Source organism: Ornithorhynchus anatinus, chromosome 13, assembly GCF_004115215.2.
Source record: "Ornithorhynchus anatinus isolate Pmale09 chromosome 13, mOrnAna1.pri.v4, whole genome shotgun sequence".
NCBI classification, from domain to species: Eukaryota; Metazoa; Chordata; class Mammalia; order Monotremata; family Ornithorhynchidae; genus Ornithorhynchus; species Ornithorhynchus anatinus.
In genome coordinates this window covers 7,968,424-7,985,779 of record NC_041740.1, presented here as the reverse complement: position 1 = coordinate 7,985,779, position 17,356 = coordinate 7,968,424, and the positions used below count along the sequence as shown (strand labels likewise).

The 17,356-nt window shown below is 42.2% G+C and overlaps 2 long non-coding RNA genes and 1 other non-coding gene across 6 annotated transcripts in view; all 3 read right to left on the bottom strand.

Moving 5' to 3' along the window:
- Nucleotides 1–8,720, bottom strand: part of LOC120638768 — a 112,172-nt gene extending 103,452 nt beyond the window's left edge. For all 4 annotated transcript variants that reach the window (XR_005660701.1, XR_005660702.1, XR_005660704.1 and 1 more), the window contains exons 1-3: nucleotides 8,640–8,720; nucleotides 8,473–8,546; nucleotides 1,476–1,517 (exon numbers count right to left, since the gene is read on the bottom strand). This is a non-coding gene — a long non-coding RNA (uncharacterized LOC120638768). The remainder of the gene's footprint in view (nucleotides 1–1,475; nucleotides 1,518–8,472; nucleotides 8,547–8,639) is intronic.
- Nucleotides 8,721–9,061: 341 nt separating this feature from the next.
- On the bottom strand, nucleotides 9,062–13,828 carry LOC120638786. Its single transcript, XR_005660729.1, has 4 exons — nucleotides 13,746–13,828; nucleotides 12,540–12,632; nucleotides 11,290–11,326; nucleotides 9,062–9,150 (listed from the first exon to the last, which is right to left on the bottom strand). It is a non-coding gene; the product is annotated as an uncharacterized LOC120638786 (long non-coding RNA).
- A 174-nt stretch (nucleotides 13,829–14,002) lies between these two features.
- Nucleotides 14,003–14,141, bottom strand: LOC114816337. The gene has a single exon (XR_003764100.1). It is a non-coding gene; the product is annotated as a small nucleolar RNA SNORA7 (small nucleolar RNA).
- Between the last annotated feature and the right edge of the window lie 3,215 nt (nucleotides 14,142–17,356).

Genomic DNA, 17,356 nt, shown 5'->3' with positions numbered 1-17,356 from the left:
CAGGGACCGTGTCCAATCCGATTATCTTGTATCAACCCCAGCACTTAGAACAGTGTGCTTGATACTTACGAAGGTCTTAACAAATACCATAAAAAAATATTGGGTGCAGAAATCCTCACAGAGACTCTTGTTCGTATGAGAAATGATTTTAATTAACTAGGAGATGTAGAATCCTAAAAGGGAGATTCTTAGGAAATAATGTTAAGGACTAGGTTTGAACCTTTAATCGAGAAGACAATCTGAGATGAGCAAATGGAGGCAAATCAAGGCCAGTCCCACCGCCAGAGTGGTTTAAACACTTCAGTAGTCTTATTTAGACACGATTGGTACTAGCTAATAAAGTATCCACTTCGGCTAGTCTTTCAGCATGGCCAAACCAAAACACTTCAGCCACTTAATAGATGATTATTGAGGAAGTCATTGAGAGAAAAATAGGCACACTATGAAAACTGCGTCTTTAGAGGAGATCAGTCAACCAATAGCATTTATTGAGCACTTAGTGAGTGCAGAGCCCTGTACTAAGCACTTGGGAGAGTACAATATAGCAGAGTTGGTTGAAATGTTCCTGCCCACATCAAGCTTACAGTCTAGAGAGGGAGACAGTCATTAATATAGATACAAAAATATGGATACATATATAAATGCCATGAGGCTGAGGGAGAGGAGGATAGAGGGAGCAAATCCAAGTACAAGGGTGATGCAGAATGGAGTTGGAGAAGATTAAATGAGGGATTAATCAGGGAAGAGGAATGCATTTGCTTTACCATAGGTGCCAGGAGATAACATCCTACAATTTCCTGGATGACGCAGAGACTTACCTCAAGAAGAGTGATTTAGCTACCTCAGTTGGGTGGAAGAAGGGAACATTTCCATCCTAAAATCTCCATGTAAATCAGTTACGTGATGCAGGTAGACTTAGCTCTCCTGCGGTTCCAATGTAGAGGATGACAGAGAACAGGTCTCCTGCTCCATATCAGAACTGTGGGAGAGCCAAGGTCATTCTAGGTCTCAAAACCCACTTTCAGGAAGGCTAAAGAACTCGGCCCCACTCCTCTGTAACTGTGCCAGTGGGAAATGTAGGATTCGGTTCTCGAGCCCTGTTGGTATGGGATCCTTATCATCATTTTTTTTATCCTGCTTAGATGTTGGGAATCTAACTCCCTGTCTCCCCTCGAATCAAGGATTCAAAAATTCAACTTTCACAAGACACTGGGTTTTACGATTAGTCTACATACTTTGTAAGGTTTTATTCTGCTCTCAGGTGAGGAGAAAGAGGAATTTATATTGATCCAGATTGATATATTGACCCAGATTGACTCTGCCACTCAGCCATTGTCAGGATCTAGGCACTTCTACAGCTCATCAGTAAGCAGGCAGCAAGCCACAAACTGTTTTCCAAGAGCATTCTGGGAACTGTACTTTGACTTCAAGGTTTGGCTAGCCCAGTCTCCACCTACCAGATAACTCCTCCTCACCTTGGCAATTCTCTCTTCATGTATTGATGTTAGTTATCTTGCCTGAAAAAGACGGAGAAGGATGGAAGATTTGAACATGAAAATAGGAAGCTGGGTTAAGGCCCTGCAAAAATCAAACCATAAAAAATGGACTTTTCCTAAATTCCCATATTCTCTTCTCAGTAATTTACATTCTTAAAGGTATAGTGTTTTTCTATAACCAATCTGAGCTAAAAGCAGCCTCCAGGCTGATACAAAATGAACAATATGAAATAAAGAGTGAGGCATCCTTGAAAGCATTTTTCTTTGCATAGTATTGATTTCTTTGGAGAAGAAGCAAAAGGGTTTGTCTCACTGCTAATAAATCAAGGTAGAGTACAATTCTCTAAATCATCTGTATCTGTCAACTGCTCGGATTATGAGTGCCCCAAGGAGAAGGCATACAATATGTAGCTAGCCTGCCCATGGAAATCCCATGCCCATATTAAGAAATGAGGAATAGGCACATTCAGCCAAACTGTTGCATTAAAAATTAAACAAGTGCTTAATAATTTCCTTTTGAAAGCATATAGCTTCTTCTCCCTTTCCTTCCCTTCTTCCCCTCCCCTCTATTGGATTCTGTCTGCCTCCCACAAAGAATTAATTACCTCATCACACACATACCCTTTTACTGCTTATGAGATAAAATCCTTTTCATTTGACTTGAAGTTCCACTTGCAGCAATCGCTAGGCTAGCCTCACCCTATTTAGCACACAGCCCCATTAGGAAAGATGTATGACATTATTCGATTCACTCTATAAAGCATTGTGGTAACGGACCATTAGAGCGCGTTTATTCATTTTTTTTTAATCTCCAGGAAGCCAGAGCTGTTTAGACAGAACACAAGTACAGTATGTTAGCATCATGCTCCAATGATGCATCATAACTTCTCAGAGAGAACAGGAGCAGAGAGATGAAGGTGGGCTGCCATCAGGATGAGATGGCTATTTTAGAACTAACGCTTTGGGAAGATCATAATATTAAGAGGCAGACCAGATGGGCTGGATAATGCAAGCAGCAAAGCCGCAGCAGAGCAAAGGACCAATTTTACATGAACGTGGTATGGGAAGTAGCAGTAATACTAGTTATTAAGTATTAACTCTGTGCAAAGCACTGTAGTAAAAGCTGGGGAAAATACACAGATGACGGTTAGATACGGTTCCTATGGGGAAGGATTTTCATCACCCGTCAGTTTTCAATCGGATCACAAAAGGCTGAAATTTGACTATTAATAGTGTCATCTTCAAACTCAAAGCTATCTTTCAGACTTCCAAAGCATATCAGTGATAGTGAGGAACTGTACTAAGCATCTGGGAGAGGACAATAAGACAGAATTAGCAGAAACGTTCTCTGGCCATAACAACCTTACAGTCTAGAAGGGGAGCCAGACATTAATATAAATAAATAAGTGATTTATAATGCCTTCCCATCCCCTTACCGTGAGTTATCCCATTAATCACCTTGCTCTTATAGCTGGCACCATCTAATTTGGTCCTCTTATTTTCCAACTTTCCCAGAGCCCTTTCCTGATAGCCTGCCTATCCCTGTTTGTTCCAGGGGAGGTTTCACCACTTGAACTTTGGGTCCTCCTTTTTTACAGACCCTCATTTCATCTCACACTACAGTAACTGCTTTTAGGAACATCTTCAACGGAGGCATCACCCCGGCTTTTTGGTTCAGAGACCTATTGCTCACGCTTTCATTTGGGTTTTGGCATGTACAGGAGGGGAGGCATCACCTTGGCTTTTTGGTTCAGAGACCTATTGCTCATGCTTTCATTTGAATTTTGGCACGTACAGGAGGAAGCTGTGCTTTTCCAACATCCCACTCTCTCTTGGTGTTCAATGTTCCTCTAATTCAATCAAGAGCTCCTTTAATTCCAGAGCCTCCCCATCTTCAAATTGGAAGTCTCCAGTACTACTTCCCCAGTCATTCCAATAAATGGAAGCTTTTACTAATCACCAAAGTCCTACATCCCCGTTGCTGCTAAATGCCCTTCAATCTTTTTTGCTGGAACTGCCTCTAATTTTCCACGGGTTGACCTGATCTCTGAAGGCTAAATGCGAGTCCCAAAATGTGCATATTTAATTTCTTATCCTCTCTACTTCTTAGAATGGGATTTATGGGGCAGGGGCATTCCCAGAAATCTTTATTTCTGGAGATGAGTATCTATGACTGTTGGCGGGCGTATGTTTCCATGTGTTTTCAGCTGAAAACTTCTTTGGCAGGATCACCCTTCTTTCCATATCATTTTGATTTACCACTCTGACACCTTAGAACCTCAGGACTCAGTAATAACACCTCCTTGGGAATGAGACGTGACAACTTTTAATAATAACACCTCCTTGAAATATATCCGTCTATATAAGGAGACCCTGAGTTCCTCTTCAAGGTAGGAAATGCCTCTCAATTTCCATCTTATCAGCCCATGCTCACATAAGGGAGCATCTTTATATACCTATGTACCTACGTAACTTCACTACAAGCATCAAAGGTGCTAGTATTTGCCTGAGAAGCACAAGTCCCAACGTCTTTCACCGCCATCGTTAATTCTGCCCCACCCAAAGACCATGTGTTCCTGAGAACTCTGACCAATAAGGGAAGAAAATGAAATGAATGGAAGGAAATCTTTCCACTCTAAGCAATCCCAATCAAGTCTCCTTCTTTCCTTCCCTATCTTCAACCCAAGATAATTTTTCTTGATATCCCATTTGACGCTGGGATGAAGGATGCACCTACATTTAAATTTTTTCAGACATTGGCTTAGGTACCCAGGACACAGCATGTGTGGCAGTCGACTCTTTCTAAGATCTCCTACTGTCAGGAAGAAACCATAAATATTTATTATTAAAAATCACCGCAGTAATGGTCTATCCTTCCAGAGAGAGGAATCCATTAAATTATTATTCTTTGTCTTCACACCCAGGAATTTAAAAAAAGTCTATATGAACAGCAAAGATCTATTTCTGGGCCACAAGAGAATAAATTGGGGACATTAGTTTTTTAAATAGCATTATCAACTTACAGTGACTGTAATACAAATGCTCTTAATTTGAAATTTCTCTTCCGGCAGTTGACTTTCATTTTTCCCCACTGTGAGACTGAACAATTGTCTTAGTTCATAGAGTTTGCATTTCTCACCAACTGGAATGCATATTTTTATCTCCATGCTACCAAAAAGGCAGAGCCCAAGACGTGTTTCATTAGGGACACTTTTATAAATGTACAATTTTGTTTGTGCTAGAGAGAAGATATTTAAAGTTATTGCTGAATCACATTAACAAGACAACTACCGTCCACACAAATGGCTGTGTTTTGATAACATGCTACTCCCTTTTTCATTCATTCATTCATTCATTCATATGTATTGAGCACTTAGTATGTGCAGAGCACTGTACTAAGCACTTGGAATGTACGATTTGGCAACAGAGACAATCCCTGCCCAATGACGGGCTCACAGTCTAAATGGGGGAGACAGCAAAGCAAAACAGAACAAAACAAAAACAAGAAAACATCATCAAGATTTCTTCTGTCAACCTTGCTTTCATCTTTTGTCTTCAGAAATATACTCAGTTCCTCTACCCAGATCCCCATGGAAAGTACTATGAGCCCCATGTGGGATACGGACTGTATCCAATCTGATTAACCTGGCTCTACTAGTGCTTAGTACAGTGTCTGGCGCATAGTAAGTACTTAACAAATACCATAAGAAAAGTAAACAAAGGGAGAGGCAGAATTTAATTTCTTTAGGTTTATTGTCTGTTTTCTATTTGTCCTACTCAGCCTTCCTTTAGGTCCTGACCATGTGAATCAGTGATTATTCTCAAGGTTAGTACAGACACATTTCTCTGCATTGGCACCTTGAGAGAGTGCTGGCCTCAGGGGAAGACTAGAATGGCTTCCTCAGAAACAGAAGAAATCAGAGAACTGCACTTCTCAGCATCAGTTTTTCAAAGGACAGTGTTCTTGTCAGCTCTTTGCGGGCTGGGAACGTATCTACCAGCTCAGTTGTATGGAATTCTTCCAAGCACTCAGTATAGTACTCTGCACCCACTAAGTGCTCAATAAATATCATTGGCTGATTGACAAAAAGTTTATTTATCTACCAGAGGACATCCCAGCCCTTGCAAATGTACTCTTTTATAATAAGCATCCTCATCATCAGCATTGATTAAGCCTCTCCTGGGTGTGGAACATCTGATTAGGGCCTTGGAGGCCTGCAACAGAAGTAAAATTGATCAATGGTATTTATTACTTTGTGCAGTACACTGTAATAATAATAATAATAATGGTATTTGTAAAGCGCTTACTATGTGCCAAGCACTGTTAATGATAATAATAATAATGATGGCATTTGTTAAACGCTTATTATATGCCAAGCACTGTTAATAATAATAATAATAATGATGGCATTTGTTAAGCGCTTACTATGTGCTTTGCACTGTGCTAAACTCTGGGGAAGATACAAGGTAATCAGGTTGTCCCACATGGGGCTCACAGTCTTAATCCCTATTTTACAGATGAGGTAACTGAGGCACAGAGAACTTAAGCGGCTTGCCCAAGGTCACACAGCAGAGAAGTGGTGGAGTTGGGATTAGAACCCACGTCCTCTGATTCCCAAGCCCATGCTCTTCCTACTAAGCCACTGTACTAAGTATCTAGTAAAGAAACTAAGTAAAAAAAAACCCATTCCTGTCCTCAAAGAGCTTACAATCTATGCTAAGTGTATCCGTAACCCTAAAGCAAAAGCAATATTTTCCTGGTGTTAAGAGGAATTCAAAGTCCTACCCTAGATTGGCATGGCATTCTCTTGTATCATCATTTTTAAGATAGTTACAGGTTGAGTTGGCTTTTTAACCATTTTCCCCACTGCTCTGTTCTTTCTTTCAGATGCACTGGACAGAAATCATATCTCAATACCTTTGTTTGCTTGGCAAGAGGCAGCTAAAGCCCAGTTTTAAGTAATACTTTTAATCAAGCAATCAATCATTGGTATTTATTGAGCTCTTACTACATGCAGAGCACTGTACTAAGCAGTTGGGAGAGTACAATACAAAACAATTAGTAGGCACGTTCCCTGCACATGAGCTTAAAGTCTAGAGGACAGGCTTATATTCATTAAGGATACTTTTGCTCTTAATTAAGTTCTGAACCAACCAGTTAAGAATTTCTGGGGGAAAATATTGCTAAATCATATTGCTAAGAATTAATAAAAAACACATTTAAAATTTAACTCTTCATAATATTTTCCAGCAAATTTTAGCTTATGACCCTAAGGCAAAAGTTTTAATGGAATGGTATTTGTAAGAAATCAAATTTAAGGAACATATTTCTCAGTTTTGATTTGTATAAACTATACTAGTGGTTGGGCTATATTTCTACTTTCAAACATTGCTCCTTCTGTGCACTATTCCAAATCATAAAAAGTGCCAAATGAATTACACCTGTCAAATGGCTTGTAACCACTTTCTTCGGTTCTGAAACCGAGGTATTTTACACTTTGCAAAACAATTTATTTACCCTTGTAACTGATGCTATGGTTTTTATTTCCATGTTCCAGGGAGGAAAATAAAAGCATGTAAAAATACTAACCACCACCTTTCATCAGCCTCACAAACCATAAGGCAGACTAAAGCGAAACTACAAAATGAATGACTATCATAGCAGTTCTGTAGCTTCTGAGTAACGATGAACCCATAGTTGGTCAAGTTGTGAAAACTCCTTGGAAATTCATGGCTTAATGGACTGCTACCCTAAAGTGGCAATGGGTCCTTAGGAGACTTTTGGAGATTTGATTTTCAAGACTAGTGAAATGTTGGAGGCTTTGCATTTCTAAAGACCAAGAATGACTCCCAGTGGCCAATAAGGCAAATGAAAACTTCCCCATCTGGTTCCTAGATTGTTGCCTCTCCCTGGAAAACATAAAGGCACCACTTGAAAGTTACTCTTTCAAATGTTTTGGTTCCCAATTTGCAGGTGTTTATACCTTTAGGGAATGTGCTCCCAACAAATTAGAGGATTTGGCTGAGCGGTTTTTGTTAAGGGCTGCTTCCTCCTCCTGAAAGCTTTTTTTTATTATTATTAATGGTACTTAAGAGAAGCGCGTGGCTCAGTGGGAAAGAGCCCGGGCTTGGGAGTCAGAGGTCATGGGTTCGAATCCCAGATCTGCCACTTGTCAGCTGTGTGACTGTGGGCAAGTCACTTCACTTCTCTGTGCCTCAGTGACCTCATCTGTAAAATGGGGGCTAACTGTGAGCCTCACGTGGGACAACCCGATGACCCTGTATCTACCCCAGCGCTTAGAACAGTGCTCGGCACATAGTAAGCGCTTAACAAATACCAACATTATTATTATTATTATTAAAATGGGGATTAACTGTGAGCCTCACGTGGGACAACTTGCTTACCCTATACCTACCCCAGCACTTAGAACAGTGCTCTGCACATAGTAAGCACTTAACAAATACATTATTATTATTATTACTTGTCAAGAGCTTATTGTGTGCCAGGCACTGTACTAACCAATGGGATAGATACAAGCTAATCGGGTTGGACACACTCCCTGTCCCGCATGGGGCTCACAGTCTTAATCCCCATTTTTCAGATGAGTTAACTCAGGCAAAGAAAAGTTAAGGGACTTGCCCAAGGTCACACAGCAAGCAAGTGGTGGACCTAGGATTAGAACCTAGGTCCTTCTGCCTCCCAGGCCTGTGCTCTATCCACCAGGAAACACTGCTTCTCTAACTAAGAGCTAGTAAAAATCTCTCCCTTTTAATATAATGGAGGGTGTTTGGAGCAATAAACACCACATGCTGAGGTAGCTGGTGTATTACACAATCCCTTAAGGGTCATATTCCTGGTTTAAATGGAGTGGAACTGCTTTTACTTGATTGCAGGGAAGATAACAGAAAGAAGAGCAGGGTAACTATCTACTGAAGGGAGGGGAAATTTTGTCCAAGAGTACTTCCCTTTACTAACCTTGGCTGAAGATGGCTTGATCAGGAGAACATCATAAAACTCTGGATGTTTTCCAGCAAGAATACTTGGCTACTCTGCATATAAACCAGAATCAAAATTAATACAAATGATGTTGCATGCTGTGATGATGAATGGGCAGCAGTTTAAAAAAATCTACAAACTCCTACCATGGACATATCTTCTGTCTCATATTTCTCTAACCTCAATGGGGCTTTGATGTTCTTTTCTTTTGCTACAGTACTCATAACTAGGTGAGAAAAGAGAGATATTATTTATAATTTGTCAGAAATGATTTACTCTGCCACAGAGGGAGTTACACAAGTACCAAGATGCAGGGTGGCTCAGTGGAAAGAGCTCGGGCTTCGGAGTCAGAGGTCATGGGTTCAAATTCCGGCTCTGCCACTTGTCAGCTGTGTGACTGTGGGCAAGTCACTTAACTTCTCTGGGCCTCAGTTACCTCATCTGTAAAATGGAGATTAACTGTGAGTCTCACGTGGGACAACCTGATTACCCTGTATCTACCCCACTGCTTAGAACAGTGCTCTGCACATAGTAAGCGCTTAACAAATACCAACATTATTACCAAGGTGTAGCAGGGCACCCCAAGACGGTTCTTTCAGTGAAGGGAACATTCATCTGGGAGCTCCTTCACTGGGAGCCAGCAGAGGACCCTGTGATCTGGTGAGGAGAGAAGAGGGTGTTTGGAAAGCGTTCATAGAGGACATGGGGGGAGTTACCAGGCTCAAAGCTGGAACTCTCCCTTATTTTTTTACTGGGTCTGGCTTGGTGGGTAGGAATCTTAGTATTGATAATATTATATACCATTATATACAATATAAGATATAAATATAATAATGCCATTATTATGCACCTAATAGTATTTATTAGGTGCCTACTTTGTGCTAAGCATTGTGTTAAGCTTTGGGTTAGTATAAGACCATCAGATTGGATAGAGTCTCTGTCCCACCCAGAGCTCATAATTTAAGCAATGGGGTGAGCAGGTACCTGCTTGCCATTTTGCAGCTGAGGAAACAGACCCAAAAAGTTTAAATCACTTGCCCGAGGTCATCCAGTAAGTCAGTGACAAAGGTGGGACTAGAATCTGGATCTCCATGGGGCTCAGCCTAAGAAGGATGGAGAACAGGAATTTAATTCCCATTTTAAGATTAGGAAACTGAGGTGCAGAGAAGTCAAGCAAATTGTTCAAGGTCACACAGCAGGCTACTGGCAGAGCCGGTATTGAAATCCAGATCCTCTGACTCCCAGGGTTGTGCTCTTTCCACTAGGATACACTGCTTGTCTTGCTGTTCCCCTGGCTTGTGACTCCCTCTATCCCCACAAGACAGACCACAGTTCACCCCACAATTCAAATCCTCCCTAAAATCCCTTCCAACAAACCTTCCCTGATTAATTTAGCAGCACTCTAACCCTTACAGATTTATTCACACCCACTTAGCACCCATGTATTTTTGCTGCTTCAGTTTCTTCATCTTCTCTAGTTGTAAATGCTTTTATGTTTGTCTCCCCCATCAGCGCATAAGCTCCTTGTGGGCAGGGAATGTGACACTCCATTTTTCTATACTTCCCAAAGACCTACTTTGAGTGAACCACACTAAGTGCGTGGCTCAGTGGAAAGAGCACGGGCTTGGGAGTCAGAGGTCATAAGTTCGAATCCCGGCTCTGCCACTTGGCCCCTGTGTGACTGTGGGCAAGTCACTTAACTTCTCTGGGCCTCAGTTCCCTCATCTGTAAAATGGAGATTAACTGTGAGCCTCACGTGGGACAACCCGATTCCCCTGTTTCTACCCCAGCGCTTAGAACAGTGTTTGGCACATAGTAAGCGCTTAACAAATACCAACATATATATATATAAGTGGGCAATCAATATATGCTGTAACTACTGCTAATCAAAATAAATTTAGGGACCATAGCAAAGAATCTGTTCAAAAGTGATCAGACAATCCATTAGTGAAAGCACCGTATTACCAGAGTCAAGGTTATGGAAGGCCAAGCCAACAACTTGGGGTCCTGGAACTGACAACGCTAACTCTGCCTCTCTGATGAACTCACTACCCCTTCTCCCCTTCTCTGATACTCAAATATCCCTCTGCAAGGGGCGAAAAACCATCTCCAACCATCTTGCCAGTTAGAGGTGAAAAGTAACTGAAAACACACCGAAAAACAATTGTTCAATATTTACTTTGTGAATAAAAATGTGTTTTGAACCCAAGGAGATAATAATAGCAGTTTTCTCCCAACCCCTAATTGCTTCTCGGTGGTTTGCCGAAAGTGGTATTGAACTGCTAGCAGTATGATAACAAATATCCTAACTTTTTTAGTGGTAATTTGGCTTGGTAATTTAACAAGTTCTTTCCTCTGTTTTGGCATAGGCTCATTCAGCTACTCAGATAATTACTTTGGCATAAAATGTGCAGTCATTTGACAAAGGCACCCAATCCATTTAGTTCTCTTGAGTTTGAAATGGGTGCTCTTCTGGGCATCCGAGGAGAGCCAAAACAAAAGGCTTCTCCCTAGTGTCTCACTTCATCGTTTCAATAATGTTGCCTGAGCGCGTGCACTGGAAGTCCCTTTCATTAGCCGAAAGAATACACTTGGCTGGGATCGCCTAGCCGCCAGGAGCAATGCGATCCTGGTGCGTGCTGAGCTACGGGAACCTCTGCCCTCCATCTGATCTATTACTCTGGCGAGCCTGGGATGGCACCAAAATAACAGTCTGAGATCACTGGCAGAATCATCTGTGTGGCTAGGCCACAAAGCTGACCTTTAAATTTCCTCTAGGTCAGTCTCCAGTCTCACCTTTTCTCTTTCTGAGCCGCTTCTCTGGAACGTGGCCCTGGAGGCAAAAAACTCTAAATTACCTCATCTGAGTCTTCTTTATTTTAAACCTGCTCAGGACCTGGCTGAGGTCCCACAGTTCAACGCATTCCCCCAAGTAAACACAGCCCGACAAATGAGTAATCCCAGCTAAAATGGAAAGCGAGCAGGAATCTGTCAATAGCTCTCAACCTTTGGATGTAAAATCCTTCACATATACCGCTCCCCGCCACTGAGGTGGAGACGGGACATCACCTCTGCGGCAGACGCCATCCATGCCTGGCTCCTCCTGGTCCCTCGTGCTGTCTCAAGCCCCTGAGTGAAAAATGCATGGAGAAGGGCTTCCTCTCCTTCTTCCTGGCCACCTCTCTCAGCCATGCCCAACGGCCCTGTTTTGGGGGACACCGCAACTCACCAGGACAGATGTCTAGATTTGAGTCTGTAAGAGGATGCGATCTAAGACCAACACCGTCTCTCCAGTGGCAAATCTACCAAGTGTTCAAAGCAGTGACCTGCCAATCATTCTCCCAACATCCCCCGGAGACAGGAAGTTGTAGGTAGAGTGTGTTCGGCCCAAAGTCAGAGAGCAAGTCTATGACGGAGTCGTGACTTCCATGCCTTCTCACTCCTAGTCCGACAATCCTTCTGCTCCTAGACCACATCTCCCCTTCTAGACTGTAAGCTCTTTCTGGGCAGGAAACGTGTCTATCAACTCTGCTGCACTGTACTCTCCCAAGTGCTTAATACAGTGCTCTGCACACAATAAGTGCCCAGTAAATACCACTGATTAACTGTAGTTGTACTTTAAGTAAATGAGGATGCTCTAATTTTCACCCATTAGATTGTAAGCTCCTTGAGAGCAGGGATCATGTCTTCAATACCTACTGTAGTCCGCCAAAGAACTGGTACAGGACTCTGCACACATTAGGTGCTCAATAAATATTATTAACTGATGGATTTTAAATGAGTCTTGGTTTTGCCCTACAGAGGCAAAGCCAATGGCTACATTTAATCCTGAAGCAACTCTCAGTGTGAGCTAGGTTTTTAAATATCCTGCCACTAGACAAATTCCCAGGGAAAAGAACTGAAGAAATACCTATACATTTTAATATCTGAGAAAGCCTCTTTTCCAAAAGTGGCTGCAGATTATTTAAATAGAATGTGAACTTTGGAAAAAATCTGAAGACAAATCTACTGAGCGGGGAGCACTAGCAGAGATTGGAGTGACATACTTCTTTCCGTCCAAGTATCCTTCGGATGAGAAGTTATTGATCGGAAGGAAAAGACAGAAGCCTTCTCTCTAGTGATGCAAGAATATACCACCCCTGGAAAAAAAAAGAGATATTTTAAACTGCGGTGAGATGGTAATGTATGGAACAAAGAAATTCAGCATGAGAAACACAAGCAAATCTCATGTGTTTCTTTTTCTGCCGCACTCAGAGTAGTTTCCCAGCTCTCAGTGTAGTTTCCCAGTCCCATCTAGCCCCACAACTTCAGGGAAGAGCCAGGTTTGATCACTCTAACTGGTAAGCCGGGGTCAGACGGGGAGTCGATAGCAAGTTCTTGAACCAGTTCAATGTTCTTTCAGGACTGAACAACAGCAGAGATGCCACTGTGAAAGGGGGCGGAAAGGGGAGAGTCATGTAAGGGGATGGGGGTGGGCTGAAAAGGGGACAGTCATGGGCATCTTCAAAGAGCTATTAGGCCAGGACGTCTCCATTTTGGAAACCTGTGGGTCTTGCCCTAATTCTGGGCACTTATGGGTACCAGTATTTGCAAAGGAACAGGAAGGTGATTATCTCACAAGAGCCAACGCTTAAGCACCTGTCACTGTGATGAGGACAAAGATTTAGAATTTAGAATGTGCCACTTCCACTCCTTCTCCTCGCCTGACCTTGCAACGGTCGCCAAAGACAACCGAATTCAATCCCTGGAGAGGAGAGGAGGGGGGGAAACTCACCTACGGGTTGAAGCCTCTAGGCAAGATTGCACCGGGGACCGAAAGAAATTTGTGGAAGTAAACACAGCCCTCTACTGGTCGAAAGAACAGTCAGTCAACAGTTACAACTATCCATGTTCTTCCATCACCCAATAGACGTAGTAAAAACAGTCAGGAAATTTCCACTTTCAATTTTTCCTAATGGTTGCATTTACTTTTTTATAATTTTGGACGGACCCTTGAACAAGGAATTAAATATTAAACGGAAAATGCTAAAGTGACTTTTTTCCACAACGGAGAGCAGAAAATGTCCAGAGGCAGATCCTTTCTGAGGGAAATAGTAACTTTAGGACTTAGATGGCACATTCAAGTGATTGTTTCTGCCTTCAGAAATCTTTACTGAATGCAAATTACATGTTAAGAGGTGTAATAAGTGCTAGGAGCAGCATAAATTTCTAACAAACATCAGGATTTCAATACTTAAAAACACCATTCTTACCATTTACTTGGCTTTCCTCAATTCTGGTTACTTTTGTTGTCTTAGGCTGTCGAGTCACGTCAGACCCATAGCGACATCATAGACACATCTCTCTCAGAAGGTCCCACTTCCATCTGCAATCGTTCTGGTGGCGTATCCGTAGAATTTTCTTGGGAAAAATACAGAAGTGGTTTACCCTTGCCTCCTTCCGCGCAGTAAACGAGTCTCTGCCCCCGTCTCTCTCCCATGCCGCTGCTGCCCAATACAGGTGAGTTTTGACTTGTAGCAGATTGCCTTCCACTCACTAGCCACTGCCCAAGCTAGGAATGGAATGGGTATTGCCTCTTCTTGACTCTCCCTCCTGTAGTTGTGACTGGTAGAGTCCTGGAAATTCTCCAGGTGTGACCCTGAGAGGGGTCTGGATACTTTACAGTCTTTTTTTTTCTTTTACGAGGGAGCTAAGATCTGCTTTTTCAAATGGGGCTAATCACTGTGAAACACTCTGGATTGCAATATCTTGACAGAACAGCAGTCCATGGTCAAACTCACCACAGAATCAATCTTTACTGAGCACTTACTGTGTATAGAGCATTGTACTAAGCACTTGGGAGAATACAACACAACAGAGTTGGAAAACTCAATCCCTGCTTACAAGGAGCTGAGCCACCATCCCAAGACTGTAGCCAAAGGTGAATTGATTGACTGGTTCATCATTCCCACCATAAATCGTAGACCAGAGCTGAAACCAAGGACCTTTATGGTTCTCAAACCAAGGATTCAAACAAAGCTGGAATTTGAACATGTCTGCTAATTCTGTTGTACTCTCCCAAGTGCTTAGTACAGTGTTCTGCATATAGTTAGTGCTCAATAAATACGATTGATTGATTTTGCCAACAAGCTTCAGAATAAAGTCCAAAACTGCATCTGCAGCCTCAAAGACTTGGCTTTTCTGACTCCTGACATGTAAGAGTTTACTTACTCCTTAACTTCTTGATTCATTTTCAGACTTGAAGAACTTATTTATATCCTCTAAGGGAAAAGTAGGTAGATTGGTCTAGTGGATAGAACACAGGTCTGGGAGTCAAAAGGTCATGGGTTCTAATTCCGGCTCTGCCACTTGTCACAGTGTGACCTTGGGCAAGTCACTTAACTTCTCTGCACCTCAGTTACCTCATCTGTAAAATGGGACTAGAATCTGGATCTCCATGGGACTCACAGCCTAAGAAGGCAGGAATTTAATTCCCATTTTACAGATTAGGAAACTGTCAGGGAATGAGAGTAGTTTCAAGGTAAACTTTAGAGACTTCCACAGCTGGAAGGGACCTTGAGTGTTCACGTAGCCCAGACCTCTGCAACCAGGGTCAACCGCACCCGGAAGCTTAGCAGCATGGTTTGGTGGTTTGAGCATGTGCCTGGGAGTCAGAAGGTCATGGGTTCAAATTCTACCTCTGCCACCTCTCAGCTGTGTGACCTTGGGCAAGTCACTTAACTCCGTGCCTCAGTGACCGCATCTGTAAAATGGGCATTAAGACTATGACCACCCCCCCCCCATGGGGCAGAGACTGTGTCCAACCCGATTTGCTTGTATCCTCCCCAGCGCTTAGAACAGTGCTTTGCGCATAGTAAGTGCTTAACAAATGTCATTATTATTATTATTAATAATAAACACAGCACCTCCCTCACCACTGAATGTTTGCTGCCATCTTGTGGCAGATTGTCTCCCTTCCTATCACCTTTAAAACATAATTAATCTTTAAACCTAATTTCTCTTCTTGTAACCACAAAAGGCAGACAGAAGAAGCATTCTGAGAGATGTTCTGGATAAAGTTAAAACTTGCTAGAACAATGAATAACTCGAGGTATTACCCAGACGGAACTCCTTACATATCCTGGGAAGGTTCTATCTTGCAAATTGTTCAACTGTGGTTTATCCCAGGGAGACTTTACTTCCACCACCAAGAACGCCTAATGGAGGAGTCTGTCCAGGTCAAAACACACACCTGAAAAAAAAACACATCCCAAATGAACAGTCTCCTTTTTATGGTGGAACTGTACTCCAACTGATTTTCAAAGACAATGAATGTTTGGTGCACTGGGGAGATGCAGACATGGCATTATCCCATTTTACGTTTTAATAAGATGTTCACCCCCTTGATTCTATTTATTGCTATTGTTCTTGTCTGTCCATCTCCCCTGATTAGACTGTAAGCCCGTCAAAGGGCAGGGACTGTCTCTGTTACCGATCTGTACACTCCAAGTGCTTAGTACAGTGCTCTGCACATAGTAAGCGCTCAATAAATACGAATGAATGAATGAATGAATGAATGAATGAATGAATGAATGAATGAAATACACCTGGGGGGAATTGTGGTGGATACTTGGACCTGCTTCCTGAGGAGCAGGCAGAACTTCATGTCTTCTCTTGGTTCCTTTTCCTCCTTAGAGAAGGAAATGTTCAATTCTGAATATTTGTCATGCCTTTCTACATTCAGCATGTAAACCATTTTATTGCATTGAATATATTCTAAAGACTATTCAGTTAGAGTTGGAAAATTAAGATTTTGAGTTAAGCCCTGTTGGGGTAGTGTTGTTCTTTTTTAAATTAAAAAGTGACTTATCTTGCATTGGCTGAGAATTCATACTATGAATACTTCTTAGGTTTTGGTGGTCTTTTCCTCCCTGGGGTCATTTTTCCCGTGTCTCTGATGCTCTGCCATCGGCAGAGGGAAACAGGCTACATTTTCCCTGCTTCCAGGCTTCATCTTGCCCCTTCAACAGATGAATCAATCAGTCAAATCAACTGTATTTAATTATGTGGAGCACTGGACTGAGAACCCCAGGAAGTACAATAGAGGTGGAAGACAGGATTCCTTGCTTCCTTTTCCCCTCTAGACAGCTGCTTAACATCATCACTGGAACAACACAGCCAGAAGTACAAAATGGTAGTTTTAGGACCCCACACAGTCTAAGATTCAAGCGGAGGGTGAGGCGCGTAGACCCCGAGGTGATGTCCAAAGGCAGGGCTCCAGTACACAACTCCAAGAAGCATGGTTTTGGTCCATGTTGGATCCACCGGAAAAATCTTCTTAAAAAATATGGCTGCCCCATGCGGACTTGACCAATTTCCCCAAGTGGCAACTAGACAACTGTCCTTTTCCAAATCTTGGTGCATGGACAGGATTGTTATCTGGGCTTGTTAGGTTCCTATGAAAACACCTCATAAAACTCGAACTGGGCTTGTTAGTTTCCTGCCAATAAGCTCAACCGCTCTGCAGAATTCCCTTTACAGCCTCGTTGCTCATTTTTGGAGGCTATATTAGCTGGCATCATTTTTATTCGAAGCCAGGCGAGTGAATAAATAATGCAGAGGGCATAAATAATTCATCCTAAAGAATACATACTTGAATATATGAATCCTCTAAAATAGTTCATCAAAATGATCTGTAAGGAGCTTTTGAGAAAGTCATGATCCAAAGGTAACTGCAAAAAACCTGCTTTTAGTTCAAACAAGAGCACCTATTTCATTATAGCTCATTGTGGGCAGGGAATGTGTTTGATTGTACTATCCCAAGCGTTTAGTACAGTGCTCTATACACAGCAAGCAGTCAATAAATACGACTGAATGAATTATA